General features: G+C 44.2%; 1 pseudogene; it reads left to right on the plus strand.

Moving 5' to 3' along the window:
- Nucleotides 1-980: 980 nt before the first annotated feature.
- LOC138847068 (proline-rich nuclear receptor coactivator 1-like) lies at nt 981-16300 on the plus strand (annotated as a pseudogene).
- Nucleotides 16301-16966: the final 666 nt, after the last annotated feature.

A 16966-nucleotide genomic window follows, 5' to 3' on the forward strand; every position in this document is an offset into this window, starting at 1 on the left:
GCTGGCCTGAATTGGAGGAATTCACACTGGGGCCTTCAGATCCCACCAGTGCGTATGAGTTTCTCCAGGAATTCTAGCACCAAAAGGCACAGTCCTAGAGGTGCAGGACACAGAAGGGACACCTGCATTTCCCACAGAGAATGCAAGAGTGATACTGCATATTATGCCCTAGTCACCCAGTCTGGTTCTTGTAGTGCAAACTATCTTCAGGTTTATATAAATCAAAATATCAAAATTGGGGGCCAGCACTGTGGCTTAGCAGGTAAAGCTGCTGCCTGCAGTGCTGGCATACCATATAGATACCAGTCCGAGTCCTGGCTGCTGCACACCCAATCCAGTTCTCTGCTGTGGCCCAGGAAAGCAGTAGAAGATGGACAGAGTACTTTGGCACCTGAACCCATGTGGGATACCTGGAAGAAGCTCCTGGCTCCTGGCTCATGGCGGCTGTCTGGGAGTGAACCAGCAGATGGAAAACTTTTTTTTTCTCTCTCTCTCTCACTCGCTCGCTTTCTCTCTCTCTCTCGCTTTTTCTCTCTGCCTCTTTCTCTCTGTTTCTCTGCCTTTCAAATAAGGAAATCAATCTTGAAAAATATCAAAATTGGTCAAAAGATGCTTGACATCTTCTTTCCATTAAAATGGGCATAGGGATGTGGAATGACTGATTCCAGCCATAATTTTTTATTAAAATATGCGACATGTAAATCAAAATATTAAAGAGCGATTGAATATAAGATCCTGAGAATCTAAGGTTGTGCCTGTTGCTTGAATGTATTTCAGTAGTATGTGAAAGATGTAATTAAGAAATAGCTTTAATTTGGTTCAGAAAATTTTGATATCCATACATTTGTGAGATCTTTATTATGATTATGAAAACATTTTAGTGCTTATTTTTACTTATGTGATCTGCAGAGCACATGTGCATACTTTAAAGAAAAGAGAGAGAAAGAGAGAGCTCCTCCATCTGATGGTTCACTGCCAAGATGCCTGCAATAACTGGGCTGATAGAGGACAAGGCCAGGAGCCTGGAGTTTCCCACGGAGATGGCAGAACACAAGTATGTGAGTCTTGTGTCAGGACCACAACCTTCCAGGGCTTGCAGTTAGTGTGAAGCTGGGTCAGAAACAGAGTATCTGGGATATGAACCAGCACTGCGATATAGGAGATAGACATTCATAGTAGCAGCTTAACCACGGTGTCACATACTCACCCACACAAATTGTAAAGTACCTCACTTTGGAGAAAGACGTGAAGCTTGTTTTTCCATTTTTGCCTTTGCCTTGAAAACATAAACTCAGTAAGTAGATTGAGAAATATTTGCGGGCTGGTGCTGTGGTGTAGTGGGTTAAGCCACCACCACCTGCAGTGCTGGCATCACACATGGGTGCCAGTTCAAGACCGAGCTGCTCCACTTTCCTGTCCAGCTCTCTGATATGGCCTGGGAAAGCAGTAGAAGATGGTCCAAGTCCTTGGGTCCCTGCACCTGCGTGGGAAACCCAGAGTTTGTGCTTGGCTCCTGGCTTTATTTGGCACAACTCTGGCTGTTGCAGCCAATTGGGAAGTGAACCTGCGGATGGAAGACCTCTCTCCTTCTCTCTCTATGTAAATCTGACTTTCAACTAAAAATAATTAATAAATGTTTAAAATAAGAGAAGTATTTGGCATTGCAAAAAAACCAAGTGAGTGCAGTATCTCCCAGTAGGGTTGATTCCTAGTAAAACCTGTAGGATCTGATTGGAATTCTAAGAGGTACCCATAAAACAGTGCTGGACAAGAAATATCCTGGCTTTCCTTGAGATTGAGATTTTGGTAGGTAATCTCAAATGTATACTGGATTTCGAGTTCACAGAATTCGTATATCCTCAATCATCTGCCAAACAGAAGCTCATGCCTTCCCTGTGGCATGATTACATCACCATAGGACTCCATTTTATCTCAGCTCAATTCAGAAAAATAAAATCAGTTTTGGAGAAGCTAAATCCTTGATGTAACAATGTACCTAAAAATGTAAAATGTATGTATCTCATATTATTGGCTGCAAAATATACAAAGAAAAAATGACAAAAGTTGGTGAGGAAAACAGTACACAAGCAGAATGGGAAATTTTTACATTCTGCTCAAGAGTGAATATAATGTTCAGATGAAGTGTCAGTAAGGACACAGATGATTTGTATAGCAGACCATTTTAACTACATATTCCATAGTTTGTAGTAGTAAGAAAGGTGACTTTTAAGCACGTACAGTACAATCATAAAAATTTAGCATTTCTATGTATGAAACAAGACTGAAAGCAAGTTTGAAACCAGTGAAATCACACAGGGCTTTTTTTCTAATTAGGATGCATTTTATCACTATTACAAAAGGAAAATAATATTTCCACAAAAGAATACTTCAGCATAAATAGTAAGCAACAAAACACAACAGTGTTGACAACACAGTGGTGTTGGATTCTAGTTAAGTGTTTTTGTATGGAAGAAGCACCCCAGAACTGGACTCTCCTAGGTATGAAATTGAAGTATCAGAAGATACAGCAGGGCTTGAAGTCAGAATAGCCCCAAAGGGAATGGGACAGACTCTATCCATGACAGGCAGCCTCTCTCAGTTCTTGTTCGTGGTTCTCATGGGGGTCTGATATTGTTTGTGGCTGTGTGCTAAAGGAAATAAAAGTTAAGCTATTAAAATAGTACTTACCTTGATTTCTCAAATTTGGCTCAAACCTGTTTCTAAATAATATTCAGGTGAAAGTGAAAATGTGAGGGCCAGTCCTGGCTTAGGTCAACAGCCTGGGTTATCACCAATCCTAATTGGAAAAGGACACAACATATTTTATATGGAAAACTTAGCAGGGTGCTTTAGACTTGCATTTTGTCTGTCTTATTTTAAAAGGCCTTCCATGTTTTGTGGACTAGGATAGGGCTAAATTTCCTCTTCCAGCATCTTGCCTTTTACTTAGAGAAGAATTTTAAGTACAGGCACAGACACTGTGTGCAGTGTGATAAGGTTTATCTGTGGAGTGAGATGAATACACAAGGGTATGAGGGCTTTGTTTAGGGAGAGTGGGCCAGGAATCGTAAAGAGGGACTTCCATACCCTGCTTGCCATGGGCCATGAAGGGACAGAGAGAGAGAGGGAGAGAGAGCCCCCTCCATTTATAAGGTTTTTTTATGAGTTTTGAAAAGAGGAGTGGTTACATAGTACTACCCCCAGATCCTAGGTAAGAGAAGGTACATCCTGGGGTGGGGTCATTGGATTGACAGGTGTGTTGACAGTGCTGCATGGGTGTGGGGGAGGTGTGGCCTCCAGCTCATGAACTGTCTACCTGACTTTTCCCACATCACATACTGCAGGGTTATTTAATGAATCACTCATTATTTTAATTAAAATACCGTTTTTGTTTTACGAATGTCACACATTCAGTGCAGAAAGTATATAAAACATTTAAACAACAAGTAAAATATTCTATAATATACATATATATAATTGCCAGATAATGATTGTTATTTTTTGTTCTAGAGAATTCCAAACTTTATTTATATACACTAATCAGAATATTATTTTATGCCAAGAATTCTCCCTGTTAGATAATTGAATTATGCTTTTGAGGAGAAACTTTTTGAGATGTAATTTGTATATCATAAAATTCATCGTTTTTAAGTGTATAATTCAATGACCTTTTTGTAAATCTGTGGTTGTACAGTTCTCATTACAGTCTTATTTGAACTTTTTCATTCCCTATAAAGAAGACTTGTGTCCATTTGCAGTCACTCTCACTCCTTAACCTCTAAGTAACATGAGATGATGCTAAATTTAATAGCATTACAGTTCAGTAAGATGCATTCAGGTAACTGAGAAATTAAGACTTTGAGACACACTAAACTGAACACTTGATGAACACATACTCATAATGGAACACTTTGGAATGTATGAGATCTCAATATTGTAAGTGAGGCACAGAAGCTTTTTTAAAGGTAATATTATGAACCTGAGGAAATAAGAATAAAATCTGCCCATTTAAAATGTATAATTATAAGCTAAGTGGATATAGAGTTTGTCAGTGTGGTTTTTCCAATAATGTCTTTAGATTATTGGGATTATGAAAACAAGTACTTTTTTGTTAAAACAATTATATAGTAGTGAAAACTATCATAATGATATTAATATATGGAAATTTTGAATATGAAATTTAGGGCTAAGTTACTACCCATGGTCTGTGTCTTCAATATTGTAAGCAGCAGACATTAATGTAATTTCGGATTAACACCATTTTGTTCCCTGGTTGATGGAACTTAAACAGTGTATACTGCTTTAAATTTCTACCTCTTGCAGATCCATATTGGAGGGAGTTTTCCTTTTTATTATGATTTTTTAAATGTTTATTATTCCATTTCAGGTAGCTTGAAAAGTAGAGATGACTAATGCTTTAACCTTTTCTTGGAGAAAAAGAATAACTCTTGTTGTTGAATATTTCCAGATTATTGTGATTGCTTTAAAAGACCTCTGTGGCAATTTGGATTAGATGGACTTAATAATGTGCTTGTAGCATCAAAGTCATGTCTTAATAGGAACACTTACTCATAAATCTTTAGGGTTTTATTGTCACTTAGGATAGGGAGTTACTACTGGAGGTCGCATCTGACTAGTGGGGGTAGGGACCTGTGTCTGCATACAGTGAGGGAAGTTTTGTGATCTTTACTCCTACAATGCACAGCAGGGTTCCATGGAGTACACTTGACTTATCAAATTAGGAAAGGTTATAACCTGAATTTTTAAAAATCTATTTCTCATCTATGTGTCCATCTGTACATGGCAGATGTTTATGTGGTGTGAATTCTCATTACCTGTATGAACGAACTTGAAATTAAGGGGAAATTTTTTCCCTTAAATATTAAAAGGAATGAAGTTTTGAAAAACATCCATTGAATGAAAATGATTGCATGCCGTTTTTAAGTAATTTAAAAGTGTTTTTTATTCATTGTCTAGTGGTGTTTTTTATTTTTTTACAACTTGTGGCAAAACAGATGATCTTTGTTTTTCTCACACAAGAAAAACAGTTTGAGACCAGTGGGTTGATTTTATTAATTAAAAGTGTTTTGCTATCAGGTGATCTCTGTAACAATGATACTTACATTTTTTTTTTTAATTTATTTTTTTTTATGTTGACAGGTAGAGTTGTAGACAGTGAGAGAGAGAGAAAGAGAGAGAGAGAGAGAGAGGGGTCTTCCATCCATTGGTTCACTCCGCAAATGGCCTCAGTGGCCACAGCTGGGTCAATCTGAAGCTCAGAGCCAGGAGATTTTTTCAGATCTTCCACAGGAGTGCAGGGGTCCAAGGATTTGGGCCATCACTCTTGCTTTCCCAGACTACAGCAGAAAGCTGAATCCAAAATGTAGCAGCTGGGACTTGAACTGTCGCCCATATGGATGCTAGATGGTAGGCTGTAGCTTTATGCACCAGGCCCCAGAGCAGGCCACCAGAACTTATAAGTCCTCTGCCCAAGGAGACAACCCTCATCTCTAACTTATGCCTCAGGGACTAAGATGGAATGGGAGAGTCCTCCAAGATGGCCTTGGGATTCCATGGCCCTGGCCTCCTCCTTGGGCCAACCTGCTTGCAAGGGGTGCGTGGTAGCATGCAGACTGCCAGGGAGGGGTGCTGTCGGGGAACACATAGTCTGCCCAGTGTTCAGGGCTTCTAGCCAGCAAAGCCAGGAGGCCTGCTCAGCAACTTGTTCTCTTGCATTTCCTCTTGGCACCTGCAGACACCAGACAGTTCCTGTAGGTACAAGTCCAGTGTCCGGTCCCCGCCTTGCCCCCTCCTGCAGATGGGCTATGAGAGGTGAGTTGAGCAGCGAGGGTGAGAAGTGAGCTGAGCAGGCTGTGGTGGAGTGCTGGCGGGAGAGGGGGGCACTGCGGCACACCTCTTTCTGGCGTGAGTCACCATGCCTGATCCCCATCAATGACCAGGCATGGCGGCTGCCATGTCAGCATAGGACCCAAGGCTGCCTGAGGCCTTATGCTGAGGGCTGGGAACAATGGTGGCATGGGTGCACAGAGGCTAGAGAAACATTCTTCCTTCATTTTTATTGTCTCAGTTGTTTTTGTTTGCTGCCAAGGGAGGGAGAGGAGGCCAGGATGGGTTAAGGGCTCTGATGTGGAGGCATCCATGCCAGGGAAGGAGGGGCTGCTCTGCTCCTTGTCCTGCCACCACCAACTCTGTTATCCAGTGCACCTCAGGGTCAAGCTCACCTTGGATGGGTGGGTGGGGGTCAGTGCTCACCACAGACTGAGTGGGGCCCTTCTTAACAAACCCTGCAGCTGTGTTTCAAGTCATCTCCTGGGCTCAGGTCTGGAAGCTGGAAAGGAGGTCTCTAATGTCTGACTGCTCTCCCGTCCACCGCTGAGAGCGTGTTTGTGGGCCCTGGGAACAAGGGGAAGTGGCCTTTCAGTGACGCACAGACATGGGCTGGGCCATTCTGGGGACTGTGCAGCCCTGAACCCAGAATTCTCACGAGTGTGTCCAGGGAGGTCTCACACTGTGACCATCCTCCACTGTCCCCCTCCTTGCTCCACAATGCTTGTTCTCCCACTGGCCTTTAGATCCAGCAGCCTTGGCCGTGGTCCTGTCCATGGCCTCTAGGAAGAAGCATGTTTGTGTCACAGTACTGTTCACACTGCTTATTTCTAAAACAGAATCAAAAGTTGGAGAAATACATATCTGCTGTGTCTGCTGGCTTCTGGTGTTTTCTCTTCTGGTATGTTTGATTTTTAAATAAAATTGCTGGGGCTGGCATTTGTGGCACAGCGTGGGTTTAAGCTGCTTTTTGCATCTTTAGCATCTCCTATGTGAGGGCCAGTTCCACTTCCTCTCCCGCTTACTGCTGAAGTGCCTGGGAAGCAATGTAAGATGACCCTAAGTGCTTGGGCTCCTGCACCCATAGGAGAGCCCTGGATGCCTATGGGAGACCCAGCTGGATTGTTTTCAACCTGGCCCAGGCTGTTGGGAGCGTTTGGAGGGGTAAACAAAGGATGGAAGATTTCTCTCTCTCTGCCTTTCTCTGTCACTGTGCCTGAGGCTTAAGTATATATTGTTAAAAAATACTGATCAACCCCCTAACTAGATTTCACAACCTACTTCTGGGACATACAGGCCTAGGAAATGAATCTACGAGATGGACAAACAAGTGTCTGTGTTGAGCATGTGGATGGAAGGATAGATGGATATGTGTGTGAATGGATGGATAGATGGAGGGATGGGTGAAAAGAAGGCTGGGTGTGTGGATGAAAGGATGGGTGGATGGATGAATGGATGCATAGGTGTTAGTTGGATGGGTGATGAATAGATGTGTGGGTGGGTGAATGTGTGGATGATTCTAGTGATGCCTGTTTGCCCATGAACCCTTTCAGGGCATCTCAGACCCCTTTCAGGGCATCTCTGGAACTGAACAGAATTTCTCTCTCCAGTGTTTGGTAAGAAGGGCTGCCACCCCCTCACTCTGCTCTCTGCTGGAAGTCAGAGGCCTCCCAGGAAGCCCCAGGGCCCCTCTTCACCCTGCTGGTCTATCCGTGGCACCTCCCACCAAGTGAAAGCGGCTTCCCCATCCCTCTCCCCTGGCAATGTCCTCCTTCTCCAGGGCTCTAAGTACTTACAAGACCTTTGGAGGGAACAGCTCCAGTCATGTTAGGCTTTGCATGCATATAGCAGGTGGAGTAGATAGCAGTGGTTGCTTGTACTGAACTCTGTGCTGTTAAATTGTCTTCAGAGTCTCACCATGACCTCAGGGGTAAGCAGTGCTGTGCTCCCCTTGTATAGACAGCACATGATCATCTGGTTCTGGTCCTGGTGTCTTCACTTCTGGTCCAGCTCCCTGCTAATGCACCTCAGAAAGCAGTGGATGATGGCCCAAGTGTTTGCATCCAATGGAAGATCCAGTGGAGTTCTAGGCTCCTGGCTTCAGCCTGCCCAAGCCCCAGCTGCTGCAGGCAACTGGGGAATAAAGCAGCCAATGGAGGATCTCTCTGTCTGTGCCCCCGCCCCCTCTGTTATTCTGCCTTAATAAACTAAATATATCTTTTTGAAAAAACAGAAACCAGATGCTCAGATAGAGCAGGGGAGAGTGCCTGAAGTCACAGGTGGCAATGCTGGGACAAGAGTTCCTTCCAATTAGTTATCTCCTTTCCCCATTGCCGGCCTAGGCAGAGAGCCTGATTGACAGCTTTGTCATCAGGCTGAGTGGCAAACAATTCTGAGAGTGTTTCCTCCCCTCTATGGGCCTCCGTTTTCTGCCCTGTAAAATGCAGACAATAGGACTGTAGTAGGTGCCAAATAAATGCTAAGTATGTGTTTGCTAATGGGAGTCCTGCTATTTATTACTTGGCTATAGACTTGGGTATTTATTTCTCAGATCTCTATCCCATTCCATTGTTATATGTGTTTGCTTTTTATGCCAGAAACATGCTGTTTTCATCATGATAGCTATGTGCATTTTTGAGTTCACATTTTAAATTTACATTATAATCAAAGGCTTAATGCTCTACTAAATAATGAGTACATGTAATAAAAAACGTAGTTCTGCAGAAACATATGCAAGTGTTTGTGTGTATTTTTTGAAGTTATGCATTAGGAAATTAGGGATGCAGCCAGAGGTTTTCTTTTTCCTCAAGATTGTTTTGTCTATTAAGGTTCCTGTGAGTTTACATATGAATTTTAGGAAGTGCTTCTTCTCATTATGTAAAGAAGTCTATTGTTATTTTGACAGAGATGGGATTGAATGTGTATGTCAACTCTAGGTGGTGTTAACATTTTAATAATATAAACTCTCCAATTCTTGAACATGGGAGACATATCTCTTTTTTCTTTGATTTTTTTCATCAACATTTTGAAATTTTCCCTGTAGAGTTTATTCATAACTTTGGTTAAATTGATTACTAAACATTTTGTTTTGTAGCAGCTATTATGGATGATACTACTTCTATGATTTCTTTATCAACAAGTTTGTTATTGGTATATAAAATGCTACTACTTTTTGTATCTTGAATTTGTGTCATGTAACTTTATTGTATTTCTTGTCAAGTCTTATAGTCTCTTGGTGGAGTTTGTAGGTCTTTCTATAGACAGAAACATATCTTCTGCAAACAGGGAAATTTTGAGTTATTTCTTTGCTACTTATACAGTCTTTTAACTCTTTTTTTATTTTTTCCTAATTTCTCTGGCTAAGATTTCCACTACATTTTTAAGAACAATGAGAGTATATATTCTTCTTTTGTGCTAGATAGTTAAAAAATATTTTCAGTGTTTTCCAATTTAGCATGATATTATTGTGGTATGTCAAGACTTGTTTAGCATTTATTATATTGATCTATGATCCTCTCATACTTAATTTCTTTGAGATTTGGATAATGAATGGGGTAGAATACTATCAGATGCTTTTTCTGCATCCATTGAAATGATTATAAAAGATTTTCATCTTTCATTCTTTTATTCTGATGCATTACACTTACTGAATTTTATATGTTGAGTAATCCTTGCATTTCTTGGAAAAAATTTCCATGATCATGGTGGATGAGAATTTAATGTGCTGTTATACTCTATGTGCTAATATCTTGTTTAGATTTCTGCACATTGGTTTATAGTTTCCTTTTTGGTTGTTGTTTCCCTATCTGGTTTTGGTATTAGGGTAACATTACCTCTTCAGATAGATTTAGGGGGATTCTTGCTTTTTGGAAAAGTTTGAGAAGACGATTCACTAAAATTTTAGTGGAATTCAGCAGCAAAACCATCTAGTCCTAGGTTTTTATTCATTGGGAAGTTTGATTTACTGATTCAATTTTATTACTAGTCATTGGTGCACTCCAGTATTCCATTTGTTCATGGTACAATTTTGATATATTATATGTGTCAATAAATATATTTATTTATCTTAGGTTTTCCATGTTCTATAGTTATTTATGATAGTTCCTAATAGTCCTTTGTTTTTCTATGGTATCAGTTTTGCAAGATTCTTTTGTATCTCTGACATTATTTTTTTGCATTCTTCTTTTTTTTTCAGAGAAGGGATTTATTTTAGCACAGCCTGGGGGTCTATGGAAAAACCGAACAGAAAGAGCGCTCCTTGTGTCTCTTCCTCCTCTGTGCCAGCATCGGGCAGTGGGGCAGTCCTGGGGGCACACAGGTCGCCCTGGCGCTGGGTGTTCTGTGGGCCCGGACGAAAACCATGTGTGGTCACCCTGTGGCATCACACGCTGCAGTAGCCCTCTGCCCTCGGCCCACCGCCCCACCCCATCAGCCTCAGAGTCGCTGCCTTCCAAGGATGCCAGGCAGCCGGGAGCCCCTGGAGCCATAGGCATTCATGGGGCTGAGCTGTTAACACTCATGGAGGCCAGGAGACCCCCAGGCTTTGGGAAGACTGGGCACCAACAGCCCACTCCCAGCTGGGGTCTCCAGTGCAGAGCAGGTCACCAGGAGAGGGCCAGGGGAGCCTCACCTGCTCTGGGTTTCCAGGGCCACCCTTGATCAGGCCCTCCCACCGTGGTGGCCATAGGAGCAACTGGCCACTGGTCAGCCATGAGTGAGCGGTGGTCTCGGGCTGTGCTGTGCTGTTTCTCCCTCACCCCAGGCTCTCCTGTGCTCAGCCACCCCATTGAGGGCCCAGGAGTTCCTGGAGGTGGCGTCAACACTTGGGCCCTCTGTCCCCTAGGCAGGCACAGAGGCAGCCCCCGGCTAGAAAGAAGCTCCAAGCGGCCTGGGCAGGTGGTGCTAGGGAGGGCAAAGACCACGGGGCAGGAGAGACCATGTCCGAGGAGAGGCAGGCATGGCCACGGGGCAGAGGCAGGCATGCTCATGGAGGGAAGGGCTTCCAGCTTGGAGCCGAGCTGGTGCAGGGTGGGGCTGGGGTGAAGGGGTCACGAGGGGCTTCAAGCCCAGCTGGGAGACCCAAGGCTGGGTAGGGGTCAGAAGTCCAGGGAAAGTAAGGCAGAGACAGTGGCAGACCAGGAAGCCCAGAGGATCCTGGGTAGGACCCTTGGGCCATGGGCATGAAGAACTCCTGAGAGGCCACTCAGGGGGCAGGACCGGGGGCTCCATCAGTCCAGGACCCGGGAGTGGCAGCTACCACCTCCACCTCCCACCGGGCCCGAGCCAGCAGCAGGAGGAGCCACAGGGCAGGGCAGCACCAGGCCTAGGTCACGGTCAAGGGCACTTGTGGGGGCACCAGGGGCTGGGGTTGCCACAGGGGGCTCTGTGGCCTTGAGGGCCTGCTGACACACACCAGCCTCCGTGCATGCGGGAAGGGGCTTGGAACCCTGCATTTGTTTCCCAGAAAACAAGACACAGTGCAACAGGCCCAGAGGAAGCCAAGAACATTCCTCAGTCCCCCAACGGCCAGGTCTCTGCTCCCTCACTGTGGCTGAGTTCCTGGGCCTTTCCAGGAGGGATTGGCTGGGCCCAGCCAGGCACATCCTCAGTCCTGGTCTCCCTGCCTCCATCTCTGCCAAGGCCACTGATTTCACAGCTTCCTCAGGGTTCATCCAGACCTGTAAACCCTCACCCCATCCAGGCCCCATGGGAGAAGTCCCGAGGCCTCAGAGCCACAGTCATTCCCCTGCCCCCTGCCCTTGCTGTCCCTGGGCTCTGGCCAAGAGGAGCTGGGGTGGGGGCTGCACTCGTCTCTGATTTCCTCCAGCAGGGCACAGGGTGAGGCCACACCCGGCCAGCTGTCTGCTCTCCTGGTTTGAGACCAAGGGCCTCTGGGCAGCCGAGTATCTGCACCACATGTGGCCAGGTGATGGGTGCCCCCTCCAGGGCAGGGCCTGGAAAGAGTGGGGCCCATAGCAGAGGCAGCTGCTCCCCCCTCAACACACCCCAGCCTCAGCTACACAGAGTCATCCCTGGACCCTGGCCACGCCGGCCACCAGCCTGGCCGCAGCACAAGCCATGAGCCACCGTGCCGTGACTGACGTGGCTTCCCACCTCCACCTCGACTTCTAGTGTCCAGAAAGAGCTCCCTAAAGTAGGCGTCGGACACCACCGCCACCTCAACTAGCAGCTCTCAACAGCCGCCCCCACCCCGACTCCCAGCTCTCAGCAGCCGCCCCCTCACCTGGTCACCAGACCCCAGGAACGGCCCTCCCAGCCCAGCTCCTCCGTACCCACCTCAGTCTGCTGGGAGTCATGTCCCCCCTCCCCCTCCCCCATCCCAGCCTCCCCCTCAGCGCTTGGCGTCTGACCCATGAAGGCAGGGGCTGTGATGGCCTTGGTGACTGACCCCAGGGAGCTCCAGGAAAGGACGGATGAATGATCAAATGAAGGAATGAAGGGACCCATACCCAGCCGCTTCCTCCTCGTCCTGCTGGGGAGCCCTCGCCTGGGTCTTGTCCTCTCTCTCCCGCTGGCAGGCCCCATTCGTGGGTTGGATGAGGCTCAGAGAAGGTGTCAGAGTGGGTCAGGAAGGCGGGGGCGCAGCCTGGCACCGAGCAGGCCCAGACCCCACCCCATGCTGCAGGGTTCATCTCCACCAGGCCCACAGTCCCAGACACCCCAGACCCGCACTGGCCTGCATTCTTCTTTTCTTATCTTGGTCATTCCAGCCACAAGTTTGTTGTGTTTCTTGATATTTTCAAGAAAACAATTCTTCATTTCACTGGAAATTTGTATTTTTTAGACTCTATTTCATGTGTTATTTTTCTATCATGGATATTTCTATTATTTTACTAATTTTTGTTTTGTTCTTTTCAGGGTTTTTGAGATGCTTTGTTAGGTTGTTTATTTGAAAATTTTGCTTTTAAAAATCTAGTTGCTTCTTACTATAAATTTGTTATTATTGCTTTTGCTGTGTTCCCAAGATTTGAGATTTTGTGTCTCCAATATTGTTTGTTTATTTCAAGATAGTTTTAGACTTAACTTCTGGTTTCTTCAATGATCTGTTGTTCATTTCACAGTGTGTTGGTTACGGGCCATGTTTTTGTGGAATTATCCAAACAGAAGAATCTTATTCATTTGTGGTCAGACATGAATCACTGTTGCTGCTCTGCCACCGTCCCCGTGGTCTGCACTTCTTTCTGGCTCTCGCAGCAGAAGCCACCACCGCCGCCCTGGAATCACACTGGCTTCACTTCCTCCCCCTCTTCTTCCTCTTCTTGCTGAGCCACTTGCTTCCTAGCACTCAGACCTTTGTCTCTGTCCAGCAGCGGGAGCCCTTCATCCTGGATGGCCTGGTTGCGCCGCTTGGCTTTTCTGCTAGCGGTTACTCCAGGACCCTCCTGATGGTGACCACAGCTCCGCCGCCTTTACCCTGGATCCTGGACTCCCGGGTGCTGACCCCGACCCTCTTCCTCCCTCACTTCCTAGGGGGAGACAGCTCCTGTGTGATTCTCCCAACCTCGCGCTCCAGTAGCTCTGCCTAACTGCAGCCCTGCGATGGGGAAGGCACCTTCACCCCGTGATGGGGGAGGCACCCTTCAGGCCGTACAGAAGAAGTGGTGAAACAAGGTATGGGTCAGCCTGCTGGTCAGCTGTCTGGCCGCTTCCACCAGTATCACAGCACCAACAGAGGCTGGAGGGCAACCCAGCTGGGTGGCACGACAGAGCAGGGCGCAGGAGGCCCCAGGCCAGGCCGCTGTCTCATGCCTGGCTCCTGGGATGGCAAGCCAACTGAGGGAGTGAACCTGGTCCCTGGGCTGCTGTGACCCGCAGCACCTGGCCAACTCCCGCTCAGATAAGAGGTTTTAAAATCAAAGATAGGAAAATCAGAGAAAGTTACCCTTTCCCACGGCTAGCTTGTTAATGGTATACACGTGAGTGAACAACCAAAAATAAACAGAAAAGCAAACCTAAGTTGCCAGTAACCAAGATGACTCCTACAAAAAAAGAAATGAAAGTAACTTATGGCAGGACTCTGTTTCATCTGATAGAATTCAGAAGCAGGAAAAAAAAAAGCCTTTTAAAAATACAGCGAATATTAAAAACATGCATTTGAAGAAATCAGCATTTCTAACTGACGTGAGCCAAAAGTAAAATTATGCTGGCATGAAATTTAGTAACCCACCATCTCCTGCTGTTCTTCCAGAGCCTCCTAGTCACTGGATGGGAAGCCCTGTTGAAAATTCCAACCAAAATGGGGAGCTAATGGCTGTGCACTTGAAAACACTGCTGAGGCCGGCACCGCGGCTCACTAGGCTAATCGTCCACCTAGCGGCGCCGGCACACCAGGTTCTAGTCCCGGTTGGGGCGCCGGATTCTGTCCCGGTTGCCCCTCTTCCAGGCCAGCTCTCTGCTGTGGCCAGGGAGTGCAGTGGAGGATGGCCCAAGTGCTTGGGCCCTGCACCCCATGGGAGACCAGGAAAAGCACCTGGCTCCTGGCTCCTGGCTCCTGCCATCGGATCAGCGTGGTGCACCGGCCGCAGCGCGCCGGCTGCGACAGCCATTGGAGGGTGAACCAACGGCAAAGGAAGACCTTTCTCTCTGTCTCTCTCTCACTGTCCACTCTGCCTGTCCAAAAAAAAAAAAAAAAAAAAAAAAACACTGCTGAAATTCAAACTTAAGATTTCAGATTTCAATACATATGTAAAACATAGTTTTTTCCCAACTCCCTGGACTCTTGGAAGTTGGTACAGATTTGGAAAGCTGCCTTGTTGCTGTGTAAGAGTACAAAAGATGAGTTTAAAAAGCTATATATAAACAGCTTGCATTATATTTTGTATTTTGTAAATACTGTGTACCATGTATTATGTGTATATTGTTCATACTTGAGAGGTACATTATAGTTTTGTTACGAAAGTATGTATTTTGCCCTGACCACATGGCAGGTGATTTGTGTATATATATACATATATATAATATTATATGTTATATATTTTCTATAGATAATGGAAAAATTTTAAGGGTGCTAAAGCACATGGAAGACCAGTTTATTTGCTCAAGGTACTGAGAGTTTGCCAGTAAACAGCTGTCAAATCTCAAGGTGGAGATCTAAACGTGACTAGTTTACTAATGCACTACTGAAGATTAAATCTGTGGCACAATCATTGTAAACAATGGAGTCTGTCTTTATTTAAATTGATTTCTACCTTCCAATCTATAATTACTGGAAAAACTCCTCTCCCTATTTCTACCAAATTTAGTTTCTTGTTTTTGGTACATATGCATTATTCAAATTTAAGATGCCTCTAATTTTAATGCCAACAAAATCGGTTATAAATAAATTTTAAAGTAATAATAATTTGGCTTTCCCCCTTTATACTAGTCTTGACTTTTTGTGTGTGACTGTTCTGTGTGTGACCATGAGATGCTTTTGTGTTACTGCATTTTTAACTTCCTATTTGATCCTTCCTCTACAAAATTTAGAGCAACAATTTAATATTTCTACATCTCTGAGGAGGAATTGCCCATCTCACAGGTGGAAATGGTAGTGGATAAAGAAAAACTGGTTAGTTTATGACTGAGGATATATGTTTATATGTAAACTTTTCATGAAGTATTATTTGAATTAATATATCATGCAGTTTTCAGTAGAAAACAATGATACCTACTTTGTTTTATTACATTAATCTTGAATGGTGGTACTTACACTAAAAAAAGTATAGCTGATGCCGAAACAGTGGGTGGAGATTTTAGAGGCTTGCTTGAAGATCAGCATGGCAGTTTAAACTTCATTCTCAATATGTTTCCCACTCAGAAATTCTAAAATATACTTTCTATAAGGTTTCACTTATGCAAACCAAAAGTTTGTCTCAAAGGAGAAAACCTTTCTGAGTAATTGAGCAATATTTAGATATTAAAAGAAAAAAAATTGTTAAATGGGTACGTACTTTCATATGATTCTTAAGGTCGAATTCATGAGAAAGGTGCCACTGGAGGTGTTTTAGGTCTTAACTGGCTCCCACAAGGAGAGTGAAGACTTTTAACTTTTTGTGTGGTAGATAGTATGAGCCCGAAGGTCAGAATTGCTATTAACTTGATGAGCAGTGCCAAGAGGGTAGGATGACTTGCATTATGTACATGTACCACAAATTTGTGTAAGCAATGCATGCTATCTTGTATTCATAGCTCAAGCCTGAAAACCAGTTCTTTGTCCCTGGATATAACATGCTTGTTCTTATAGAGAGAAATTAAGCTGTACTTTAATATTATATATTAAATGATTAGGAGGTTATATTCCAATATGACAGTATCCACGTCCAAGGATGTCTTACTTGTAGGAGTCATGCTGTTTTCAAGTATGCACATGGTGATTCTTTTGTCTAGACTTCAGAGGAGGTCCCAGCACCTGGGCAGCATGAGCCGCTTCTGCGCAGCAGCCTTCCCAGAGTAAAAGGCCACCCAGACCATCCTGCTGCTGGTGAGTGCCTTTGTGGTCACCTACCACCTTAACCTCATCATCCTGTCCATCTCAGTCCATGTGTGGTGGACATACAACAAAGTCTGAGTATCTGGAAGTTAGTATTTAATGCTTGTGCTACAGTTAGTCCTGTGGTGCTGCTCAGTTCTCATAAAAGAATAATCAATATTCTGAAAAGCACACAATGCAAGAGCCATTAATGTTTACTAATATTGTGATGGGATATTTTTCTTGAAAAATATGTTCTAATGCAATTAAATTGTTCAGTAGCATAAGATTATTTTTTTGTTTCTGTAAGAGGAACATTCCTTATTTCATATGTACAGTTTTAAGAGCAAAATGACACTTTATCAGATTAAAATGAAGTGCAATTATTTGATAATATCTTAATAGTTTTTAAATTTGATGCCTCAAGGATTATCAATTCTTTACTTGAATGTAAATCATAGTTTGATGCGTATCATGTATCATCTTATTTCATTTTCTCTTTTGTAGAAAAACATTTCTTCTTGACATGTAGGTTTAGAAAGCTCCTATTGGTAATCAAATCTCTGTGTTTATTTTTGATTATGTGTTATTCATCTTGGTCCATTAACTAGATTTTACCTAAGGATCCAACTTTAGCTCAAATAGTTGCTT

Source organism: Oryctolagus cuniculus, chromosome 19 (assembly GCF_051225735.1).
Source record: "Oryctolagus cuniculus isolate XC-2025 breed Fujian yellow rabbit chromosome 19, ASM5122573v1, whole genome shotgun sequence".
NCBI classification, from domain to species: Eukaryota; Metazoa; Chordata; class Mammalia; order Lagomorpha; family Leporidae; genus Oryctolagus; species Oryctolagus cuniculus.